This window comes from Bos grunniens, chromosome 7 (assembly GCF_055505025.1).
Source record: "Bos grunniens cultivar Pamir isolate PY7600 chromosome 7, Bosgru_T2T1.0, whole genome shotgun sequence".
In the NCBI taxonomy this organism is placed as follows: domain Eukaryota; kingdom Metazoa; phylum Chordata; class Mammalia; order Artiodactyla; family Bovidae; genus Bos; species Bos grunniens.
The window spans coordinates 99620831-99646597 of NC_141171.1; the positions used below are offsets into that span (position 1 = coordinate 99620831).

A 25767-nucleotide genomic window follows, 5' to 3' on the forward strand; every position below is an offset into this window, starting at 1 on the left:
CTTTCCCAATTTTGAAGCAGTCCGTTATTCCATTTGGGTTCTAACTGTTGCTTGTTGACTTGCATACAGTCAGGTATGTTCATCCAGTGTAGGGTCTCAATGTTACTGTTGCATGCAAAAAGGTACTCTAATTTCCCACATGGTCTCTTCTGACACTGCTGAGGGATGTCTCAGTATTATTCGCTCACATGGCTTCTCTTCACTTTCTACGACCTCCACTATGACTACTTGTTACTGCCACGTGGGATCCCCCTGGGGACTAGGATCCCCACAAATTCTCCAGAGACAATATATGGTAATGACATCATAACTGCATGACTGAAACTCTAGCTCTGTGCTTGCGCTTATTTTTACCTGCATTATGGAGTTGCTGGACATGTTGTTACAGTCTCACAAGGTACAAATCTTAGGCTTCCCATTTTTCTTTGCGTGGTATGAATGGGGATGGTAAGACAATGTTTTCTGTGGTGTCGAACTGAAGTAGGGCTCTTTGCATCTAAAAGTTTCTGTCTTGCTAGCTTGACGCTTTCCTGATCCCTTTGCTAAAAAGAGCAGGCTTTTGGCAGAGAGGCTGTCTGGACTGATTGGTATTTATGGATTGTCAGCTTCTTCCAAGTTAAGTCTTAAATATATGAGGCTAAAAAAAAAAAAAAAAGTTCAATAACTCTGTATTGCGTTGTTCCTCAGGTTTCTAAACCAGTCCATGTCTCTCTACCCTCAAAAGTCTTATGCTTTTTTTTAATAGGTAATATCCAAGTGTTTCAGTTGTGCTTACCATGAGGTATAAGGGAGACTTGAAGAAACCTATCTGGACATATTTCAAGCATTACATAATTCTATTCTTGAAAGTATTTTATATTAGTTGCAAGTCTCTTCAATCATCAATCCCAGAAAAATAGAAACAAAATATTCTATTTTGTATAACAGATCTTCAAAGATTGAAAGTGAAAAGTGAAAGTGGCTCAGTCGTGTCCAACTCTTTGCAACCCTGTGGACTATAGAGTCTGTGGCCAGGATACTGGAGTGCATAGCCTTTCCCTCTCCATGGGATCTTCCCAACCCAGGGATCAGACCCAGGTCTTCCTCATTGCAGGTGGATTCTTTACCAGTTGAGCCACCAGGGAAGCCTAAGAATAATAGAGTGGGTAGCCTATCCCTTCTCCAGCAGATCTTCCTGACCCAGGAATTGAACCAGGGTCTCCTGCATTGCAGGCGATTCTTTACCAGTTGAGCTACCAGGGAAGCCCAAAGATTGAGCATCATTAAATTTTCAACCAATTTCTTTAAAAAATTAAATTAATTGTCTTCAAATGATAAGCCCTACAATTTAATTTCAAGGAAAATATTAACCAGATATTGACAAACATTTTTGCATTAATGAAGGATAGAATAAAATTTATTTAGCATGCACAACACAGGATACATTTCTTCCATTTGCATCTATTTTTGTGAAATAATCTTTTTAGTTATGACAGCCATTAAAACCTGATGTAGAACTACCTAAATTTGGACTAAATCTTTGAAAAATTGCACCAGAAAATAACAAACAAGTTTTACAAGATGACACATAAGTCATCATGTCTAATTGGAGGAAGAAAGTTCTTTAACCTAATTAAATTAAATTAATTCAAGAAAATGTTATTTCATGTATGGCATAATCATTTTAATTCCTAATTTTATATATGGTTTATAATGCATATATTTTGTATACTGGTCTAGTGGTGGAATACACAAATATATACATACATAAATAAAAATTGATAAATGTGTTTGTGTGTGTGAATGGGCTAAAGCAATTTACTGATAGTAATACATGAGTAAAGCCTTTGGAGACCACTCTGTTGTTGTCTCTATGACTGCTGTTTTCCCAGGCTCCACAGATCATGTATTGAAATAGTAGCATACTGCCTGATAAACAAATATGCTTTAGCAGGAGTGCTTGGTCTCAGTTTATATCCAACTTGTAAAAAATTATGCTCAACTTAATAGCCAACCACCCTGAAATATGTATATGTGTTTGCTTTATGATCCCAGAGATAAAATGTTTTTAGAAATCAATAATGCTACATCATTTTTCAAAAGCCACATGAAGCATTAAATCACATGTCATGACTAGGAAAGAAATTGAAAAGAAAGATAATTTATTATTTGGCCAACAATTTCTGAATTATTATGTTTTAGCCTTTAACAACACAAAATAGTAATGCACTTAAAACTAATTCTAATAAATGCTACAATGCAGTCCTAACCACATCCAATTATTGATGAACTTATAAAGTAGGAGCTTCATAAATATAAAGCTTCAATGAGGTTTATAAAGTCTCAAGTCTGTCTGGTATAGTCCCACGCTGTTTTAACACATCATCATGACAGATAAATGATAGACAAAAATCAGGTCTATGTGACATTTCAATAATCACAAGGTATGTACTGTTCTCATGTTAAAGTGTTATCCATAAAGAAGACTATAGTATGAAACATTGACATTGGGTATTATTTTCGGTACCATTTGTACTTCTGTTCAGTTCAGTTCAGTTGCTCAGTCGTGTCCGACTCTTTGCAACCCCATGAATCACAGCACGCCAGGCCTCCCTGTCCATCACCAACTCCCGGAGTTCACTCAGACTCACGTCCATCGAGTCAGTGATGCCATCCAGCCATCTCATCCTCTGTCATCCCCTTCTCCTCCTGCCCCCAATCCCTCCCAGCATCAGAGTCTTTTCCAATGAGTCAATTCTTTGCATAAGGTGGCCAAAGTACTGGAGTTTCAGCTTTAGCATCATTCCTTCCAAAGAACACCCAGCACTGATCTCCTTCAGAATGGACTGGTTGGATCTCCTTGCAGTCCAAGGGATTCTCAAGAGTCTTCTCCAACACCACAGTTCAAAAGCATCAATTCTTCAGTGCTCAGCTTTCTTCATAGTCCAACTCTCACATCCATACATGACCACTGGAAAAACCATATCCTTGACTAGATGGACCTTTGTTGGCAAAGTAATGTCTCTGCTTATGAATATGCTATCTAGGTTGGTCATAACTTTCCTTCCAAGGAGTAAGCATCTTTTAATTTCATGGCTGCAATCACCATCTGCAGTGATTTTGAAGCCCCCCAAAATAAAGTCTGACATTGTTTCCACTATTTCCCCATCTATTTCCCATGAAGTGATGGGACCAGATGCCATGATCTTCATTTTCTGAATGTTGAGCTTTAAGCCAACTTTTTCACTCTCCTCTTTCACTTTCATTAAGAGGCTTTATAGTTCCTCTTCACTTTCTGCCATGAGGGTGATGTCATCTGCATATCTGAGGTTGTTGATATTTCTCCTGGCAATGTTGATTCCAGCTTGTGCTTCTTCAAGCCCAGCATTTCTCAAGATGTACTCTGCATATAAGTTAAATAAACAGGGTGACAATATACAGCCTTGACGTATTCCTTTTTCTATTTGGAACCAGTCTGTTGTTCCTTGTCCAGTTCTAACTGTTGCTTCCTGACCTGCATATAGGCTTCTCAAGAGGTAGGTCAGGTGGTCTGGTATTCCCATCTCTTTCAGAATTTTCCATACTTTTTTGTGATGCACAGAATCAAAGGCTTTGGCATAGTCAATAAAGCAGAAATAGATGTTTTCCTGAAACTCTCTTGCTTTTCCAATGGTCCAACAGATACTGGCAATTTGATCTCTGGTTTGTCTGCCTTTTCTAAATCCAGTTTGAACATCTGGAAGTTCATGGTTACATATTGCTGAAGCCTGGCTTGGAGAATTTTGAGCATTACTTTACTGGAGAAGGAAATGGCAGCCCATTCCAGTATTCTTGCCTGGAAAATCCCATGGACGGTGGAGCCTAGTAGGCTACTGTCGATGGGGTCCCAAAGAGTCAAACATGACTGAGCGACTTCACTTCACTTCACTTTACTAGTGTGTAAGATGAGTGCAACTGTGCAGTAGTTTGAGCACTCTTTGGCATTGCCTTTCTTTGGGATTGGAATGAAAAATGACCTTTTCCAGTCCTGTGGCCACTGCTGAGTTTTCCAAATTTGCTGGCATATTGAGTGCAGCACTTTCACAGCATCATATTTCAGGATTTGAAATAGCTCAATTGGAATTCCATCACATCCACTAGCTTTGTTCATAGTGATGCTTCCTAAGGCCCACTCAAGTTTGCATTCCAGGATGTCTGGCTCTAGGTGAGTGATCATACCATCATGATTATCTGGGTCATGTAGATGTTTTTTGTACAGTTCTTCTGTGTATTCTTGCCACCTCTTCTTAATATCTTCTGCTTCTGTTAAGTCCATACCATTTGTGTTCTTTATTGTGCCCATCTTTGCATGAAATGTTCCCTTGGTATCTCTAATTTTCTTGAAGAGATCTCTAGTTTTCGCCATTCTATTGGTTTCCTCTATTTCTTCACACTGATCACTGAAGAAAGCTTTCTTATCTCTCCTTGCTATTCTTTGGAATTCTGCATTCAAATGGGTATGCCTTTCCTTTTCTCCTTTGTTCTTTGCTTCTCTTCTTTTCACAGCTATTTATAAGGCCTCCTCCGACACCCATTTTGCTTTTTTGCATTTCTTTTTCTTGGGGATGGTCTTCATGCCTGTCTCCTGTACAATGTTACAAACTTCTGTCCATAGTTCATCAGGCACTGTCTATCTGATCTAATTCCTTGAATCTGTTTGTCACTTCCACTGTATAATCTCAAGAGATTTGATTTAGGTCATACCTGAATGGTCTAGTGGTTTTCTCTACTTTCTTCAATTTCAGTCTGAATTTGGCGATAAGGAGTTCATGATCTGAGCCACAGTCAGCTCCTGGTCTTGTTTCTGCTGACTGTATAGAGCTTCTCCATCTTTGGCTGCAAAGAATATAATCAATCTGATTTGGTATTGACCATCTGGTGATGTCCATGTGTAGAGCCTTCTCTTATGTTGTTGGAAGAGGGTGTTTGCTATGCCCCATGGATTCTCTTGGCAAAACTCTGTTAGCCTTTGCCCTGCTTCATTCTGTACTCCAAGACCAAATTTGCCTGTTTACTCCAGATATTTCTTGACTTCCGACTCTTACTTTCCAGTCCCCTATAAAGAAAAGGACATTTTTGGGGGGTGTTAGTTGTGGAAGCTCTTGTAAGTCTTCATAGAACTGTTCAACTTCAGCTTCTTCAGCATTACCTGGTCAGAGCGAAGACTTGGATTACTGTGATATTGAATGGTTTGCCTTGGAAATGAACAGAGATCATTCTGTCATTTTTTAGATTGCACCCAAGTACTATATTTTGGACTCTTGTTGACTATGATGGCTACTCCATTTCTTCTAACAGATTATTGCCCACAGTAGTAGATATAATGGTCATCTGAGTCAAATTTACCCATTCCATTCCATTTTAGTTCACTCATTCCTAAAATGTCGACGTTCAGTGTTGCCATCTCCTGTTTGACCACTTCCAATTTGCCTTGATTCATGGACCTAACATTCCAGGTTCCTATGCAATATTGCTCTTTACAGCTTCAGACTTTGCTTCTATCACCAGTCACATCCACAACTGGGTGTTGTTTTTGCTTTGGCTCCGTCTTCATTCTTTCTGGAGTTATTTCTCCACTGATCTTCATTAGCCTATTGGGCACCTACACACCTGGGGAGTTCATTTTTCAGTGTTCTATCTTTTTGCCTTTTCATCCTGTTCATGGCGTTTTCAAGGCAAGAATCCTGAAGTGGTTTGCCATTCCCTTCTCCAGTGGACCACTTTTTGTCAGAACTCTCCACCATGACCCGTCCATCTAGGGTGGCCCTACACAGCATGGCTCAGTTTCATTGAGTTAGACAAGGCTGTGATACCTGTGATTAGACTGGTTAGTTTCTGTGATTGTGGTTTTCAGTCTGTCTGCCCCCTGATGGAGAAGGATAAGAAGCTTAAGGAAGCTTCTTGATGAGAGAAACTGAGTGGGAAACTGGGTCTTGTTCTGATGGGAGGGTCCATGCTCAATAAATCTTTAATTCAATTTTCTGTTAATGGGTGGAGCTGGGCTCCCTTCCTGCTATTTACCTGGAGCCAAACGATGGTGGAGGTAATGAAAATAATGGTGACCTCCTTCAAAAGATCCCATGCATGTACTGCTACACTCAGTGATCCCAACCCTCCAGCAGGCCACCACCGACCCACACCTCTGCTAGAGACTCCTGGACACTCCCGGGCAAATCTGGGTCAGTCTCTTGTGGGGTCACTGCTCCTTTCCCCTGGGTCCTGGCACACACAAGGTTCTGTTTATGCCCTCCAAGAGTCTATTTCCCAGTGCTGTGCAAGTTCTGGCAGCTCTGTGGTGGGGATGATGGCTACCTCCTCCAAGAGGGCTTATGCCATACCCAGGTCTGCTGTACCCAGAGCCCCTGCCCCTACAGCAGTCCACTGCTGACCTGTACCTCCACAGGAGATGGTCAGACACAGTTCCGTATCAGTCTCTGTGGGGTCCCTGGGTCCTGGTATGCACAAGGTTTATTTGAGCCCTCTGAACATCTCTGGCAGGTAAGGAATTTGATTCTAAAAGTGAATTCATCTATCCTACCATCTTGCTGGGGTTTTTCTGACCTCGGACATGGGGTATCTCCTCATGGCAGCTTCAGTGATGTGCAGCCACCACTCTAGCATGAGAAATGCTGGGTTGGATGAAGCACAAGCTGGAATCAAGATTGCCCGGAGAAATATCAATAACCTCAGATATACAGATGACACCACACTTATGGCAGAAAGTGAAGAAGAACTAAAGAGCCTCATGATGAAAGTGAAAGAAGAGAGTGAAAAAGTTGGCATAAAGGTCAATATTAAGAAAACTAAGATCATTGCATCTGGTCCCATCACTTCATGGCAAATAGATGGGGAAACAGTGGAAATAGTGACAGACTTGATTTATGGGGGGCTCCAAAATCACTGAAGATGGTGACTGCAGCCATGAAATTAAAAGATGCTTGCCCTTTGGAAGAAAAGTCATGACCAACCTAGACAGTATTTTAAAAAGCAGAGATATTACTTTGCCAACAATGGTCTGTCTAGTCAAGGCTATGGTTTTTCCAGTGGTCATGTATGGATGTGATAGTCGGACTATAAAGAAAGCTGAGTGCCAAAGAATTGATGCTTTTCAACTGTGGTGTTGGAGAAGACTCTTGAGAGTCCCTTGGACTGCAAGAAGATACAACCAGTCCATCCTAAAGAAACTCAATCCTGAATATTCATTGGAAGGACTGATGTTGAAGCTGAAACTCCAATCCTTTGGCCACCTGATGTGAAGAACTGACTCATTTGAAAAGACTCTGTTGCTGGGAAAGATTGAAGGTGGGAGGAGAAGGGAATAGCAGAGGATGAGATGGTTGGATGGCATCACCGACTCAATGGACATGAATTTGGGTTAACTCCAGGAGTTGGTGATGGACAGGGAAGCCTGGCATGCTGTAGTCCATGGGGTCTCAAAGAGTTGGACACGACTGAGTGACTGAACTGAACTGATTATGTCTAACTCAGCATCAATTTAGTCAACAGTTCTTTTGGGAAGATTAGGGGAAATAATACATACTTAAATTTCTAATACAGTGACCAGCATAGTCAAATGTAAAAAAAAAATGTAACTGTTTTCCATGCTACTTTGTTTTCATCTTCTATATTATGCAAATAATTGTTTTCATTCATTTTGTCTACAGAGATGCCATTATCCATCTTTTTTAGAGCTAATCAACTTCTCTTCTTTGAATAAATAATAAATTTTCATGATTAAAACTTTCATAAAGCAAAATGAAATGCTTCAGATTTGTGTCATAATTTTCATGTTTCTTAAAATTGATAGAATGCAGTTTTCACATCACATTAAAAGTAGGCATTCTAATGTCAGACTGCTTGCAATTCAAATGCCAGTTCTAAGACACTTTAGTCATGACCTTGAGCTTCACGTCCTCTCAAAGTCTCACATTTTCCTCTATGTAAAATCATGAAAATTATGCTACCTTATTTATAGTTATTATCAGAAATAAATGTGACAATATGCATAAAATGTATCAGCACATTGTCTACAAAATGTATCAATTTAAAATACATATCAGTTTCTATTATCACTATATTTTGTGCCAGTGTTTGTGCTATTTTATTATCAAAGTAGAGTCTCTGCCCTCAAGGAACTTAGTTTGTAAGGCACACAGATAGCAATAAGTAGCTTACATTTTTTTAATGTTTTACGATTGGCACAAGTATAAGAACAATAAAAGACATGTAGCCTAGTTTTAACAGTTAAGAAGATAATATGTCTTGTTAAATATACAAAGGATGAAAAACAATTATCCTGGTCAAATGGAAAATCATCTATTTTTCTAATCAAGAGCCCCTTCTTTTCCTCACAACTTAAGTATTCCTCACCAAAAATAGCATTTATGTAAAGGGCATTTGTGACTTGCATCACAATCTGTATGACTATGGTCCATGAGCTGTTCTTTTACCTCTGCACTGTGACCTAAATGCTACAGGCTGTGGCTATTCTAAAATAATGAAGACATCTTACAGTTTGTTAACATAAGCCCTTGAAATTTTGAAATTCTCATATTGCTCTTTCTACTGCCTATTCTAGCATTTTAATCTATGAATATACCTAGATTGGAACCCCTGCTTCACTGCATGCTATCTCTATCATCCTGAGCAAGTTATCTGAACTACCTGGTTCATAATTTCTGTGCCCGGAAATTTGAATAATAAAGTCTGTGATGAACACATGTGGTGGCACTCAGAATCTTTTCCTACCTATTTCCCCTCATTCCTTCCTATGCAGAAAAAGCTAAAAAGCTAAAAACAGCATTTTCTAGACTTCCTTGCAGCTGAATTTCTGGATGAAAAAACTAGTCACTACCAATTAAATATACTTCTCTGAGATTTGGAAAGCATAAATGGAACAGAGGCTATCTTCCAGCTGCTTTAGCTGTTTTCTGCTAGTTAGTAAAAATGTGGAAATGTCTGCAGCTCTGAGGCTGTTGAAGGCAGTTGTGGCAAAGTGGTGGCTACTTTGAGTGGACCGGCTCAGTTATAGGCTTGGAGTCATTCCTGGAAACCATCACATCTCTAACACTTAAATTGTTCTGAAGACCCTGATTCCTTCCATTTTGATATAATGGTGTCTGGTTTCTGTCTAAATAAAATCTTGGCTGATTCCATTTTTGATTATTGTGAGTGTCAAAGTATACACCATGTAAAACATTCTTACAGCCCTTAGGACATAATTAGCTCAATATATATTAGATGATATTATTTTTATTGACAATCCTCAGCTCTCAAAGATGTTCAAACAAGAAAATGATACTGTCATTGAGCTAGTTCTGTGGTTCATTTATTCATTTCTTCAACAAACCTCTGCTACATATTTGACAGTATTCTAGGTGCTTAAAGGAGAAGGCAACGGCACCCCACTCCAGTACTCTTGCCTGGAAAATCCCATGGGCAGAGGAGCCTGGTAGGCTGCAGTCCATGGGGTCGCTAAGAGTCGGACACGACTGAGCGACTTCACTTGCACTTTTCACTTTCATGCATTGGAGAAGGAAATGGCAACTCACTCCAGTGTTCTTGCCTGGAGAATCCCAGGGATGGGGGAGCCTGGTGGGCTGCCGTCTATGGGGTCGCACAGAGTCGGACACGACTGAAGTGACTTAGCAGTAGCAGTAGCAGTAGGTGCTTAAAGGAAACAAGAGAATTAGAAAAGGCTAGATGGCTGTCCAAACTTTTTCACTAAATTATGGGAAAAAAAAATTCTCCAGGATAAAACTCTTGATAATTTTATTTGTCTGACCTACTCATGCTGACTATTCAGTATCTCCTTTTGGAGTTTCATAACTTGAATTCAGTTGCTCTGCCAACACAAAAAGATATCTATGATCCCTGCTAAATCTACTGAACTTGCTTTGTATGAAGTTAGTGTATGTTTCTCTAACGATCTTTATCAAATGGGTATTTCCAACTGCAATGCATGTCAGGGATAGAAAAAGGAATATCTTCAAAGCCAAATGATTTCTCACTAAACTACTAAATGTTCAACTTGGCGCCATTAAGTTTACTCATGATGGGACTTCCCAATTAGAAAATGTGTTTACAGGTTGGTGAGAGACATATTTAGCGTTTAATTGGAATTGATGATAGTACAGTAGTTGGTAAATTTAATGATGCCAACTGGTCATTTAGATGACTCTATCATTAGTTATACAGGCTGATAAAATCCTTATTTAAAAGGAGTATTCTGCATCCTTAATTACAGAACAGAAATTTTCATTTCATGTGGATAGATGTGAAACATATTGAAGAAATTCAGGAATTCATTATACCAAATGGCAACTTTGGGTATACTGGTGGGGATGGCAATTAAAATGTGCCACACATGTATAAAAGTTACTGAAATAATAGTGTAGCTATTCTATATCTTTTCAGGATGATTACCTGATCATTTTAGTGAGTGAAAAATAAATACCCTGGAAAATAGAAACAGTAGAAATTTCCATTCATAATTGATTGCTGCAGGACAAATTGTAACTTCCCAATTATCAAAAGTGTAACTTTTTATACTATTAATTAAAGTTAATAACCCTAATGGTAAGCATTTACTTAGAGCATAGCATAAATGATTAAATGTGTACAATGCTGTATGTTTCAGAAAGCACTTTCGTGTGCTTCATCACATTTACTTTTTATAAAAGTTCTGAAATTATACTAATAAGGAAAATTTCTTTCAAACAGTTTTAGTGACTTGCCCAAATCGAAGATAATAGAGTACCAACTTTAAATATGAGCAGTAGAAACTAATGTCTGATTGGTGACCAGAGCTCTGAGATGATTTTTGTAACAGTGCTGTCACAGATGAATATTACTCTAAGTGTTAGTCATGGTAGTGGTGGTGGATTTGGTGGTGGTAATAGTGGTTTTAGTAGCAGCAGCAGTAGTAAGCAACAAGAAGCGGTAGTGTTTCAAATGGACCGCTGTCTCCCATATGTACTGTGAGAATAATCTGTAACAGAAGTGAAATTTAAAAACATTTATGTGCATTAAATCTCCCAGTTGACATAAACACATGGCTATTTATACCTTCTAAATATATCAATATTATCTTTTAGTCGATCATTTCTATAGAGCCTCAGGTTCAGTATTGTAAAATTTTATTTTCTTATAAGATAAATGATAGGTCACATATATGATGGTGTTGAACTAAAAATGACATAATATTAAAATTATACACCAGAGAGGATCCAAATTTGATATATAATGGTTACTTCAGTGTTCACGAATGACTTTATGTAGCAAAATGTATAAAGGAAACTGGCAATCACGATGAACATGTATCAGCATAGAGAAAAATGAGTGGGCATATTAAATAAATTAACTCCTCATTAAAATTTTTAATAATTTGACATATAAACAATGACACACTAATTTGAAAGCTTGATTTGAATACTAGCAAATTACTACCTCATAGCTGTCAATGATTTTGAACTTAGATCTTAGAACTTTCTCAAAATAAGAAAGTCACCAATAATCAAATGTAACTTACTTTAACCAAAGGAAATCAAAATACTCTCAAAAGGTAGCTCACCTCTCTTTTTCTTTACAGACTTGCTTCTTTCTTCTCCTTACAGCCAGGCACTTTCTACTTCTCCTTGCAGATAAAGCGTCAGATCCTGACTTTATTTCAGGTGACTTTAAGTAGTCTGGTCAAATGAACTGGACTCACTCAATCCCAATTTCATATTCCTAAGAGAACAATAATAGTCTAGGTGAATTCTGGTGCCTATTCTTAGTGCAACAAAAGGATCGCATATAAACATGCAAGTGTAAATCATATCTATTATTATAGGTGAGGAAGCAGTTCTCATAGCAATAGGCATATTCTCCAAGAGGTGATTGGAGAAGGAAATGGCAACCCAGCCAAGGATTCTTGCCTGGAAAATGTCATAAACAGAGGAGCCTGGCAGGCTACAGTCCATGGAGTCACAAAGAATTGGACACGATTGAGCATACACAAGAGATGATTAACATCAAGTAATTTTGAAATGACTACTTAAACTATCTGAAACTCAAATTCTTCTAAAAATGTAAAATGATGATTACAATACATTGTCCAAAAGGGATATTTCAAGATACAGTGTCTGGTATATGAAGGGTGCTTTAAAAATAGCAGCTGTTGTAGATGGCAGTGATGTAATGTATTACTGGGAAGAACCGTGTGGTGCTCTTCTCTGTATTCCTCCCTAGGATTTACCACAGTGTCTTGTACATAGTTGGTTCTTAACAATTTTTCACTAAACTGTTCAAATTATATGCTTTAGCAAGGTCAGAAAACCAGGTAGCATCTTCTTGATATATGTATATAACAGTCAGCCTGTGATTCTGACTTCAAGAACCACAACCTTCGTTGCAGACTTTTAACTCTGTAGGCAAAAAAAGAGTACTTGTGAATCAACTAACTTCATAGATTAAATTCAAAAGCCTTATGATTCTGACAAAGGGCAACTTTCCCTATGTCTGACATATTTTTGATTCTAGATATATATTTGTCCTCAGCAGGATACAAACAGAGCATCATGGAAAAGTGCTTTATTTTCAAAGACCACAATAGAAATGAAATGCATTTTGAAAAATCAGATATATGTCTACTTGGCAGCAACAGTTATGCCTATAATCATAAATATATCAAATGCCTCATTTGTTCTTGCATGGTTTCAGAGATTACTTTTCAAATGTGCTCACAGAGTACTCGCTCAGCGTTGTCACGTGTTATAAAAATAGATGTTATTTACATGAACAGCATTCTTCATGAGGTTTGGAAATTTTTGTTTTTGGTTTTCTTTTTTCCCTTCTTTAAAAGCAGATAGTGAATTAGACAAAAGTAGGAGGACATGACTCTCTATGTAATACAAATATGCATATATTAGTACGTACATATATGTATTTTGAGTGCATTAATGAATAAAACTTTATATATACATTCATTTGTTGTTTAGTCACAAAATCATGTCTGACTCTTTTACAACTCCATGGTCTATAGCCCACCAGGCACCTCTGTCCATGGGATTTCCCAGGTAAGAATACTGGAGTGGGTTGCCATTTCTTTCTCAAGGGGATCTTCCTGACCCAGGGATTGAGCCTGCATCTCCTGAACTGCAGGCAGATTCTTTACCACTGAGTCACCAGGGAAGCCCATTCATTCATTAAGCATCCTCTTATTATAGGTCAAAGTTTTGGTTCCAGATATTCAGTAGTGAACAAGCAGATAAAAATCTCTACCTTCCTGGAGTTATATTCTTAATGACAAGTCAGAAAATAAACACGATAAAAAAGGCAAAATATCTTATTTTGCATGTTTCAAAGGAGATGCATGATTCCAAGGAGATGATGCATGATTCCAAGGAGAAAAATTGAATCAAGGAAGGAGGAATATGTAAAGTGGGTGAATTTTAGAGAAGGTATCAAGGAAATCTCACTGAGTGAGTTTTACTACTTACATATATATAGACCTTACTTTAAGAAAAAAAAGGCTTTTTTTCTAATTTCAGAGGGAATTTATGTTGAACATTTAAAAAAAATAAAAACAATGGACATGTAATATGAAAATTTCCTTTAATTCATAGTATATGTGCATTTAATATGAAAGTTTCCTTTAATACACATTATATATGCATACACATTTATTGTCTCCCTCCACATAATATCATCCTGTATATATTTCTCAATAACTTTCTTTTTCCTTCATCAATACTGTTGACATAAATTCTCATTAATTTTATTTAACTGGCCAGGTGATTTTAACAAAAACTGACAGCAGAGTTTGAAAATATGAAGCTATTTTCATAGCACTAAATAAAAAGCAATAGCCTACATATACATCTTTAAAATGTCACTTTGAGTTCATGACATTAACTTTAACTTTAGTATAAACCTTTTAATTTATAAAGCATGATTTTAGCTTGTCTGCCTTCACAAACTTCCTAAATAATGTAGTTTATTTTGGATGATAGATTATGGGACGCTAGTTCATCTGCCCAAAGCTTGACATTTTAAATCATATGTTTTCATTTTTTAGAAATCAAGTAAGTTTGAAATCATTTCATGGTGTATAGTGTAATTTCTTGTTGGTGTTTTTTTTTTAATAAGTGGTTTCATCTTCATTTATAATATGTTTAAGCCTAGGTTTTAAAAAGCATCATTGTTGATGAATCTTATATCTAAAAGTTTAACTAGGAACTAACATTTTCGGAAAGAAATAAAACTATGAATAAACATTTTGATTATGATTTTTGTGATCAACTCTAATGATTTGCTGGTTGAAGCCAAAAAATGCACCTTCAATAGAATCATTTACATCAGTAAATGGTCACTTATTTCAGTATATTGGGATTGAGTTTTTTGGCAGAAATTCAGAACATATTAAGATGTCTCCATTAAGGGGGAGGTAAACAAGACACACTGCCTCATAATAGCTAACGAATTGTTCTTTATAATCAAGATAAGTGCTATAGAACTATAATAATTACTTCCTTTCTCTGTTCCTTCCTGTTGTTAAAATTACTCTGCTCTTTTTTTCCCAACTAATTGATTTAGTGGTTCTATTTGATACCTTCTTATAATTGGAGATTTGAAGTCCATGAATCACATCCTTGGTTGAGCCCTGTCCTTCTTCAAATAGGTATCTCCTTAACAATAGCTGCCAATGGACTCAATGCAAGTTGTTAGTCCATTTAGCACTATTAAAAAAATTGTGGCAGGCTTTGTAAAGATACTTTTATTTGCAGAGTAAATAACCCATTGGTAAGTATTGAGGCACTGAAAATTTTTCTTTGATAAACTGTTTCTTTGATGAAACATTAAAAAGCAACTAAAAAAAAAGAGGCTATTTTTATTCCCTGTTTACACTTAGACATATTGAACCAAAATAGATTTTGACTCAAATAATATGAACCTAAACAGCTATTTGAGATTATGGCAATGGATGTTTATTAAATTTTTGTCTAGAAAAAAGTTTAATTGAACAAAATATGATTATTCATATTTATATAAACAGCATTTGTTTATGTAAGTAGCAAGGTTAGCAGAAAGTAATTTAAGTTTAGAGTTGTAAGGTTGTTACATTACTCATTTTTTTTTTCTTTTTGGTACATTTTCATTCCATTTTGGTCTTACTATCATATCTGTTAACAGTACAGCATTCGGTTGGTAGTGGACCATTATTTAAATAATGAAGAGGATATATCTTCAGAAATTAAGTTACCTCACATAGATAACTGTGGAATAATTTTTTTACCATTTTGATAATATCTATTTCTTGCCTTTAAAATTTTGCAACTAAAAGTAATTTGTGATGGAACAGTGGTAAATCTCAGTATGATAATTATAATAAAAGCAGTTAACCATTTGATTAAAAACCAACTGAATCATTTTGGTTTTAAGTAATTACCATAATCAATGTTCAATGACATATCCACAATTTGCAGATCCAAAGGGCTTAAATGACATTCTGGTTGGAAGTTGAAGCCTAAGGAATTTATCTAAAATCTACCATCGTCTAGTAACAACTATTTTTTACTAAGCAGATATATTTAATGGGATGATTTTTGAAAGTAGTTAATGGTGATAGAGTTGGACAAAGTCCCTCACCCCAGCTGCTTCTAACAATCATTTTTTTAGAGTCTGAATGATGCCAACTACTGAACAGCCTAGCGCCATCAAATCCTGGTGGGTAGTTTGCTAGATGCTGAGTGGACATAAAATAAAGGAGACAAAAAGCTGCCCTTCAAATACCACAACCATATATGTTGACCGTTGGATGACAGTAGGTATATAAGCAAATAATTCCATGAAGATGTGATAGGTGCTAAAGAAAAGGAGAGCTAAACTCAACTTAGAGATCCAGAGAAGCCCTTCTGAGTAAAACAATGCTTTGACTAAATCCCAGAGAAGACTTGAAAGATATTCTAAGAAGAAGGAAAAGTTCAGGCACGTTTAGAGCTATGAAACAGCATGGCCTGTAATAGCGTCAGGCTCCTCTGTCCATGGGATTCTCCAGGCAAGAATACTAGAGTGGGTTGCCATTCCCTTCTCCAAGTGATCTTTCCAACCCAGAGATTAAACCCAAGTCTCCCACATTGCAGGCAGCCTCTTTACCAACTGAACCACTAAGGAAGTCCATATAAAAAAAAAAAACAAGTTAATTCTAAAACCTGCATGTTACTGGATTCCAAAAGAGAGAGGAAAAATGTCTAGAACTATTGATATAAGTAGGTACCGGCTCATATATGGCCTTATCATGTCCAACTAAGATAATAAATATACTCTGGGAAGCAGGATATTTTGGAAGCTTTAACCTGAAGTGTGATAGTCTGATTTCTCATTTCCAAGCATGACTATACTGGTGGATGGCATCTTCATATTCCATGCAAGTCTGTTGCATAAGGAGAGTTAAGAGAACTGTCAGGGATAAAGTGCCATTTGGAGAGATTTTCCTGGTAAAGTGATGATAAGCATATCAGTATTGGTAGTATTGAGAAAAAGCCTGAGAGTGAAGCACAGCAGAAAATGAGGAACTGAATTATGCAGTTTCAGTATGAGGCACCTGTGGGAACCAAGTGACTGTGGGAAAGAAGTTTCAGACTCAAAAGTTTCACAGTCCAGCCTGGTGACGTAACCTTGGGATTCATCAGTGAATATATAGTAATAAAGATGTTGTGAGTCGTGGAATCACGTGTGCAAATGTGAAGAGAGAGAAAAAGAGCAGACAAGAATAGACATTTATGGAATAAGCTCTCTTGTTTGGACTACAGGTCAACACAGGGAGGCCTACAAAAGAGGAGGAGAAGAAATACAACAAAAATCCTGGTAGGTAGGTAATTTTATCCTGATTTTTTTTCAGGTGAAGACTCTGAGCCTTAGAAAAGGGCAACTCGCTCAAAATATTATAGCTAGGAACTATCTGAGTCAAGATTTCATCCCTAGAATGTTTGTCTCCAAAATGTGCCATTTCCCTGTATTGTGAAGCCATCATGCCAAACTATAATGTTCTTAAGGATCAAAATTATGTCTTCCACTTCCAAAATATCCCCATAATATAAATATAAAATACACAATTTAAAGAAATACTTGAATTCATTCCACAAAAATCATAATGGATTAAGATAACTGTCCTTTGCTATAATTTTAACCATATGTATCCTTCAGTTATGCTGCTTTAGTGCTCAGTTTTTTAGTATTAGCATTTTGATATTGATAATAAAGTTTAAAAATTGATGTCCTATGCAAATGATTAAATATATACTCTACCGGTGACTTTCATTCTTTCAAAACAAAAATTTTTATTACAAAATTATACAAAATTCACAGTTCCATTCAGTCGTGTCCAACTCTTTGTGACCCCATGGACTGCAGCATGCCAGGCCTCCCTGTCCATCACCAACTCCTGGAACATGCTCAAACTCATGTCCATTGAGTCAGTGATGCCATCCAACCATCTCATTCTCTGTCGTCCCCTTTTCTTCCTGCTTTCAATCTTTCCCAGCATCAGAGTCTTTTCTAATGAGTTAGTTCTTTGCATCAGGTGGTGAAAGTATTGGAGTTTCAGCTTCAGCATCAGTCTTTCCAATGAAAATTCAGGACTGATTTCCTTTAGGACTAACTGGTTTGATCTCCTTGCTGTCCAAGGGACACTCAAGAGTCTTTTGCAACACCACAGTTCAAAAACATTAGTTCTTAAGCACTCAGCTTTCTTTATAGTCCAACTCTCACATCCATACATGACAACTGGAAAAACCATAGCTTTGACTAGACAGACCTTTGTTGGTAAATTAGTCTCTGCTTTTTAATATGCTATCTAGTTGGTCATAGATTTTCTTCCAAGAAGCAAGCATCTTTTAATTTCAGGGCTGCAGCGACCATCTTCAGTGATTTTGAAGCCCAAGAAAATAAAGTCTGTCACTGTTTCCATTGTTCCCCCATCTATTTGCCATGAAGTGATGGAACTTTAATTTTTTGGGCTCCAAAATTGTTGCAGATGGTGACTGCAGCCATGAAATTAAAAGATGCTCACTCCTTGGAAGAAAAGCTATGACCAATCTAGACAGCATATTAAAAAGCAGAGACATTACTTTGCCGATTAAAATGCCTGCTTTTCCTTCCTCTTTATTTATTCCAGGTTCAAAAGGGGACAATTCCAGTTGTTTAGTTTTTTATGTAGAGGAGACAGTGGTCAGATAACTTATCACAAAGGTAAAAAAAAAATTGAGCAGATATTTGTAAATCAAACAAAACAGCAGAAGCTAAGTGCATGTTTGGGGATGGAAAGAAGACATGGTGGGTGAGTTGCTAAGGCAGTGGGAAAGCATACAGGCAAGGGCCTAAGAATGAACCAGTATGGTTATTTGCAAACTGCAAGCTGCTTGCTGTAGAAAGAACAGCAAATAAGTGGCAGGGAGTGGTAGGATACTTAGTTGGAGAAATAATTAGGAAACATTTTAAACTTGAAAACCCTGCTGTGGAATTTGGAATTTAGGGGTTATGGAATCCATGAACGTTTTTAAGTAGAGTAGTGATACACTCACATTTTATTTGTGCTTCAGAAAGGTCACTGAAACTGTAGTTTGAAAATAGATTCAAGAGCTTCTGTTGTTCTCAAATACTGACAACTTCATAGGCTCCCTCTCCAATAAAAAGGCCCTCTATATTTCCAAAAAGTAACTGTTCACTAACCAAAGTCCAATTACCTGTGCTCTCCAATGTCCTATAATAGAAAATGACCTTGAAAAATTTTTGATGAAGCCTGCAAGCTGAGAAAGACTACCACTACAGCAAAAAAGTTTTATGGTAGATTCAGTCCATCTATGTTTAAAATCATATTTGATGGCTAAAGTCAATTAAAAATTTTATCACATCTGTGATAACTGCAGAATCGGATTCAGTCTCAAGCAGTAAGTAGGAAGGAACCAGGTCAAATTCCACAATTTTATACCTGATAATGGAGTACGTGTGTGCATACTCAGTTAACTCGTTGTAACCCCATGGACTGTAGCCCACCAGGTTCCTCTGTCCATGGGGTTTTCCCAGGCAAGAATACTAAAGCAGGTTGTCATTTCCCATGCCAGGGGATCTTCCCAACCCAGGGATCAAACCAAAGTCTCCTGCATTGCAGGTGGATTCTATACAGCTGAGTCATCAGTGAAGTCAATAATGGAGAAAATTCCATTAGTAATTGTGCAAGTTGACTAAAAATAATGACCAAATTAAAGATATTATAGTGCTCAGGTAGATTATGAATTTTAACACATAAAATAAAAATCTTAATATATAACAATTTTGATACAAAGAATAGAACTAAAGCTCTTGTTTTTATTCCTACTATGTATATTGTTGTTCTCAAAAAATAAGACTTATATTTTATGTTAGGATAAACTCCAATGCATGGATTTTTTTTTTTACTCTGCAAGTTCTTATTATTCCAACACCCACATATTCACATCAGATCATCTAAGCAAGGAATAAAAAACTTAAGTACAGCTAAAGACTACTTTGTAGTTCAGGAGAGAGGGCCTAAAGTTTATAGGGGTAGATATGAAAGAGCATTGCATAAGGATTCAGGTTATAAAATGTGAAATTAAAAAAAAAAAGGTTAAGAAGACATAAGGTAAAATAAAGATCTGGATATATGAGTTTCAGGCAAATGTAAGCAAAAGCAGTAAACTCTTTTTACATAATTATTACAGTTAGAAACAGATACTTTGGATGCATATTACCAGGAGTATGCTCTACTTAGTCCATTTATAAAATAACAGGAGAGATGAGAAAGCATGTAACATAGGAACACATATATAGGGAAAATGAAAAATTTACCCTGCCATAGGTAGCAATCCATAATGGAAAAATATGACTAGTAAATGCTTGTGTATCTGAGACCACTTTGAGATATGGCCTCATTTTCTATTTCATAATGAATTAACTTTTCCGATCCAATTAGAAATTTTCTTCTTCGGTCAATATTTAATTTTCTTTCTCTCATATTTTCCAAAGCATGGGGGTTTTCTCTCTCCTCTTCATTTAGGATTAAGACTCTGATATACTTTTCCAGCTGAATAAGCAAAATGCATACATCTAGACAGTCACTAAGCAAGAGCACAGGTCTCTCTAAGGACTCATGGGCACACTCCTTCAGCTGTTTCATCACTGTTATCTTTTTATATGGGTCAATGAAGAGAACAACTTATAAGGTCATTTCTATAGTTTTCCAAACAGCTAAAAATAGGGCCTTAGAAAATTCTGTCATTTAGTTGCTGATTCCTATGCTTGTTTAACAGGACTCAGACCCCTTCATGTCTGAAAAGAAATTTTGGAAACTCTGAGCAGTTTTCATTATATCACTGTCTCGCTGATTGCTTCTTGAAAATATGTTATATCTTAAGAGTTAGTAGCCCAGTCATGTCCAACTCTTTGCAACCCCCTGGACTGTAGGCTGTCACGCTCCTCTGTCCATGGGATTCTCCAGGCAAGAATACTGGAGTGGGTTGAAATGCCCTCTTCCAGGGGATCCTCCTGACCCAGGGATCAAATCCAGGTCTCTTATAATTCCTGCATTGGCAGGTGGGTTCTTTATCCGTAGCATCACATGGGAAGCCCATAACTTAAGTTAATTGCTATCAAAAAATATTAAGGCATCTTTCAGTGTGAATTAAATTAAGGTTTGGAATGATGATTTATACAGATCTACCCTCTTACCCACTCCATTTTCCTCAGTATGGGTCCTCAAAATGGCCCATGAAAGAGTTTAAGATTAGTTTACCTCAGACATTAACCAAGCCAGACTGTCCAAATAATTTTAAGAACAAATAGAATTTACCTGTGTGACCATTAATCATTTCTGTGAATTAAAATGCTTCTATTTAGTATGTCCAAGGTTTAATTTATATTTCATGAATAGCTATTAATATCATGCCAAGAAAATCCAAGATTAATATATATAAACTGTTTGTGTATACATGTATAATTTCCCACATGAGGACCAAATAACTATAATAATGTTAAGCCATAGGCATTTTTCCTTTATTCCACAAAAATTATTATTTGAGCAGCACTCTGACAGAATTGCTATGAATACGGGCATATTCTACATCTAAACCTTCCCATGTGGTTGCCATTAGCCACATAGGCTACTGTGCCCCAGAAGTGTAGCTGATGCATCTCAGGGACTGAATTTTAATTTAATGCACATTTAAACACTCTATATTTAAATCTATTAATAAATAATAGCCAGATATGGCTACCATAGTGGACACAGCAGATCTATGACAGTAAGAAACAGCTACTATATGCACATTTTTATTGGGAAAAAACAATTAAGTACAATTTTTTAAGTACATTATGAAAGGTATAATATTAGACACAGAATGATTAATGGAACATAGAAAATCTCTAACTCAGATTATAAAGTATGGGGGACTTCCCTGATGGTCCAGAGGTCTGTTTGCAGGGAAACAGGGTTCCCCTGGGGTTCATCCTGGCCAGGGAACTGGATCACACATGCCTCAGCGGAGACCCTGCAGCCAGATAAGTAAACAAATAAGTTTTTTCTTAAAAAAAAAAAAAGGAATGATAAGACATCGAGAAACACTTTCTAAAGAAAATAAAAGTAGTTGTCTTGAAGGATAAGCAGGAGTTAGAACCAACTAAATCCTTTTCTGCCCTTGCAAAGAAGATAAATGATAATAATAGTGGTCATACTAATTTTCAAAAATAGATTCTTCTGTTGTATCTGGTTGCCTGTGTTTCTTTCTGTCCAGTCTTACACTTCTGTAGGCAAGAAAACAATCAGAGTTCTCACAAGCAAACTTTAAAGAATATCCTCTAATGTATCCTCTTGTATTCAAAAAAGTACAAGTGAGAAATCTGGACTTTGGTTATCTACTTTTTCTACATAATATTTGAAGAAATGTGCTACTGCCAGCAATATATAATTATCTACATTTAATGTCCAGAGGAAGAAAATCATTCATTGTTTCTTTTGGCTCTGACCATGTTACTTTAAAAACAAGTCTAACTAAATATTCCTAGTGGGATTTGAAGGAAATATTCAGAAGGCGGTATCACATTCCTACTTATGACGGTAAGCAATAGTTCCTTATTGTCCTCCCCTTGTTCTTACTTCCTGTTGTGTCCCACCTGAAAGTGAAAGTGAAGTCGTTCAGTCGTGTCCAACTCTTTGCAATCCCGTGGACTGTAGCCCACCAGGCTCCTCTGTCCATGGGATTTTCCAGGCAAGAATACTGGAGTGGGGTGCCATATCCTTCTCCAGGAGATCTTCGCCACCCAGGGATCGAACCCAGGTCTCCCACATTGCAGGCAGACGCTTTACCATCTGATCCACCAGGGAATCCCTGAATCCCACCTGAATGTGACCTCAAACTTATATTTTTAGCCTTACTATCCATCCAATGGATGTTTAAGCTGAATCCCTCTAATTTCAGCTCTCCATTCAGTGCTGAGGTTTTATTTGTTCTATTGCCCCTTCTGCTCCTGACTCCTTGGGGTTAATGCACTTGCCTTCTCTTTCTGCACTCTAGAAGCAAGACCTCTGTGCCATTAGGATGACTGACCCTTAGATTAATTAATCAGTCTTAACGTGATTTTACAGTTTTCAGAGATATCTTTTAGTACCTACTCAAAGATACCATTTATAGCACTGTCTACATTTTCTGAGCTTTTGAAAGGATTTAATTTTAAATGAGAATCACACAAATGACAGTATGGGATATTGCCTGAGTATTCATCTTTCTGCCCTATGAGAAGACCAGATACACAAATTAAAGAGAGTCACGAATCCCCTGATGCTCCTCCCATCAAATTGGATAGGCTTTGTGACTGCTTTGACTGATGGAATATATTGGAAGTTTTTCTGTGCCAGTTTCTGCTCCAGGCCTGCAGAGACTGGCAGCTTCCACTTCGTGTTTCTTGGAAGACTCAGTCTTGGAAGTCAGCCACCATGCTGTAAGAAAGCCACAGCTGCCTCCTGGAGAGGACTAACCTGGCTAAGCTCCCAGCCAGCAGTCAGAACCAACTCGCTCTTCCATGTTAGAAGGCTCCTCAACCCCTAAATCTAATTTACAATATGAAATCCTGGATCCTGTTTTGAAACCCGATACCGTATTGGGATACAAAATTTGGGTTTGGGGAGGTGAATGTATTTTGCATATGGGTGCAATGTAAATAATTTTTGGACAAAAGGCTAACTGTGACAGGCTAAAGATGATCATACATTCTTTGCATTTCTCCCACAATTAACAGTTATAGTCTGCACCCACTTTTCTTGAGTCTGTGTGCTCTATGACTACTTTGAGTACGACAGAAGTGACACGTTAAGAGACAGGACACCTCCACTTCCTGTCTCTAGGAACACTCACTCCTGGATGCTGGTTATTATGCCGCGAGGAAGCTGAGCAAGCCCTTGGGGAGATCCACATGAGGAAGAGTTGAGGCCCAAACCAACAGCCCCAGCTCTGCTTCTAGGCATCAGCCAGTACAAATGTATCAGAAATGTGAATAGATCTCCCAGCCCTACTGAGTCACCACAGGTGATAGCACGTAAAACAGAAGTGTGCACAACACAGAGCCCATCCTGCCTGCTTCATCCACAAAGTCACGAGCAAATTAAAATCCATACTTCAAGCCACTAAGTTTTGGCATTGTTTATTTCATGAAAGTAGACAACCGTTTGCTGTTCAGTCATTCAGTCATGTCCCACTCTTTTTGTGACCCCGTTGACTGTAGCACACCAGGCTTCCTGTCCTTCACTATCTGCCTGAGTTTGCACAAACTCATATCCATAGCGTCGATGATGCTATCCAGCCATCTCATCCTCTGTCATCCCCTTAATCTCCTGCCTTCAATCTTTCCCAGCATCAGCATCTTTTCCAGTGAGTCGGCTCTTCGCATCAGGTAGCAAATGTATTGGAAAACTGGAACCCCAGAATACCCTCACAGTAGAGTGTTTCTGTTCTCTCCATGTGGAATTATCTTCACACAAATCTTGCAGGGTTGCTTCATGTTGAGAATTTGGTATTCACTTAAGTGCAATAGTATAAGACATGAATCCCCATCTTAGGTGTTCTTATTCTCTCAAATCCATCACATATATACTTTCAATGTTTATTTCTATAAGTGTTTATTATCTGTATCTATCTAGTCTCACTCAAAGTAGAATACTGGTTACATAAAATAAAGAAATCTGTTTGCTTAGTTCTTTGTTATATCTGCTGCACACAAACCATTGCCTCAATACATATTAACTGAATAAATGACAATTTCTGTTCCACTAACTTGACTATTGAAGAGAATCTGATTATGTAGTAATAGAAGAAAAGAATACTAGAAGTAAATGAGTTCATTCTTTATATCCTCAAATGCTTTTCTTATTGTCTCTCACATATAGATCCACCAAATTAAGAAACTAGATTCTAACTGAATTATATTTCAATAACTGGTCTATAACAATGATACTTTACACTTACAAGCCAAACATCTAGATAGTTATAATGCTGGTTTAGTTGTCACAAACCAAAGAACCTGAGTTGGCCTGCTTAAATGTGTAGTGATTAATTGGAAATATCAAAATCCATAGTTCACCCTAAGGAAGTGCCCAGTATGTGGCTTCAGTTGTATTTTGAGTATTTCTCATGATTGTCTTTGCTTTGCATGGGAGCCGGTCTCACATACAACATTTTGAGTTAGATGATAATTTTACACACATACAAACACACTTTCTTCCACTCTTTTCTACATGATTCAAGGAACTTTCTGTCCACTACACTTATTCAGAAACATCTATAATCATATGTCATCCTTTTGTGATGTACAGCTTTAATTAGGGGAACATAAATGGTTATACTCTGTTTCAAGCAAAAAAAAAATCTAATTTTCAGACAGTAAATCATACATGTGGAATCCAAAGGATATAGTCCTTAATCTCTTTTCTTCCCCTTCAGTTCACTTCAGTTCACTCAGTTGTGTTTGACTCTTTGTGACCCCATGGACTGCAACACACCAGACCTCCCTGTCCATCACCAACTACCAGAGTTTACTCAAACTCATGTCCATTGAGTTGGTGATGCCATCCAACCATCTCATCCTCTGTCGTCCCCTTCTCCTCCTGCCTTCAATCTTTCCCAGCATCAGAGTCTTTTCCAATGAGTCAGCTGTTTGCATCAGGTGGCCAACGTATTGGAGCTTCAGCTTCAGCATAAGTCTTTCCAGTGAATATTTAGGACTTATTTCCTTTAGGATTGACTGGTTTGATCTCCTTGCAGTCCAAGAGACTCTCAAGAGTCTTCTCCAACACCACAGTTCAAAAGCATCAATTCTTCACTGCTCAGCTTTCTTAATGGTCCAACTCTCACAACCATACATGACCACTGGAATTCTTCCCCTTAGTGTCCTGTATGTCTTTACCAAACCCTTAGTGAATGGATGCCAAAAGCTTTCATCTTCATTCCCTTCACCCTTTTCTTCTACAAAATCTTCTAAAATATCAGTTGATAAGAAATAAATATTGAAGTTCTAATAGTGCCTTCAGGAAGACTAGCTTTCAGGATTTTAGGTGAGGTGGCAGACCAGAGTGTGGGTGAGCCTCCCAAAGATCCAGTGAATGTGTGATGTAGCACTCTCAGACCACCCAAGTGAATGCCCAGAAATGGTTAATTAACACAAATTACCCATGGTTCAGTTAATACTGTCTAACTTTTTCTCCTA

General features: G+C 37.4%; 1 long non-coding RNA gene across 1 annotated transcript in view; it reads right to left on the reverse strand.

Moving 5' to 3' along the window:
• The window catches only part of LOC147370032 (uncharacterized), a 226151-nt gene that overhangs the window by 19881 nt on the left and 180503 nt on the right, over positions 1-25767 (reverse strand). Inside the window, exon 3 of the long non-coding RNA XR_015168336.1 lies at positions 11591-11748. This is a non-coding gene — a long non-coding RNA (uncharacterized LOC147370032). The remainder of the gene's footprint in view (positions 1-11590; positions 11749-25767) is intronic.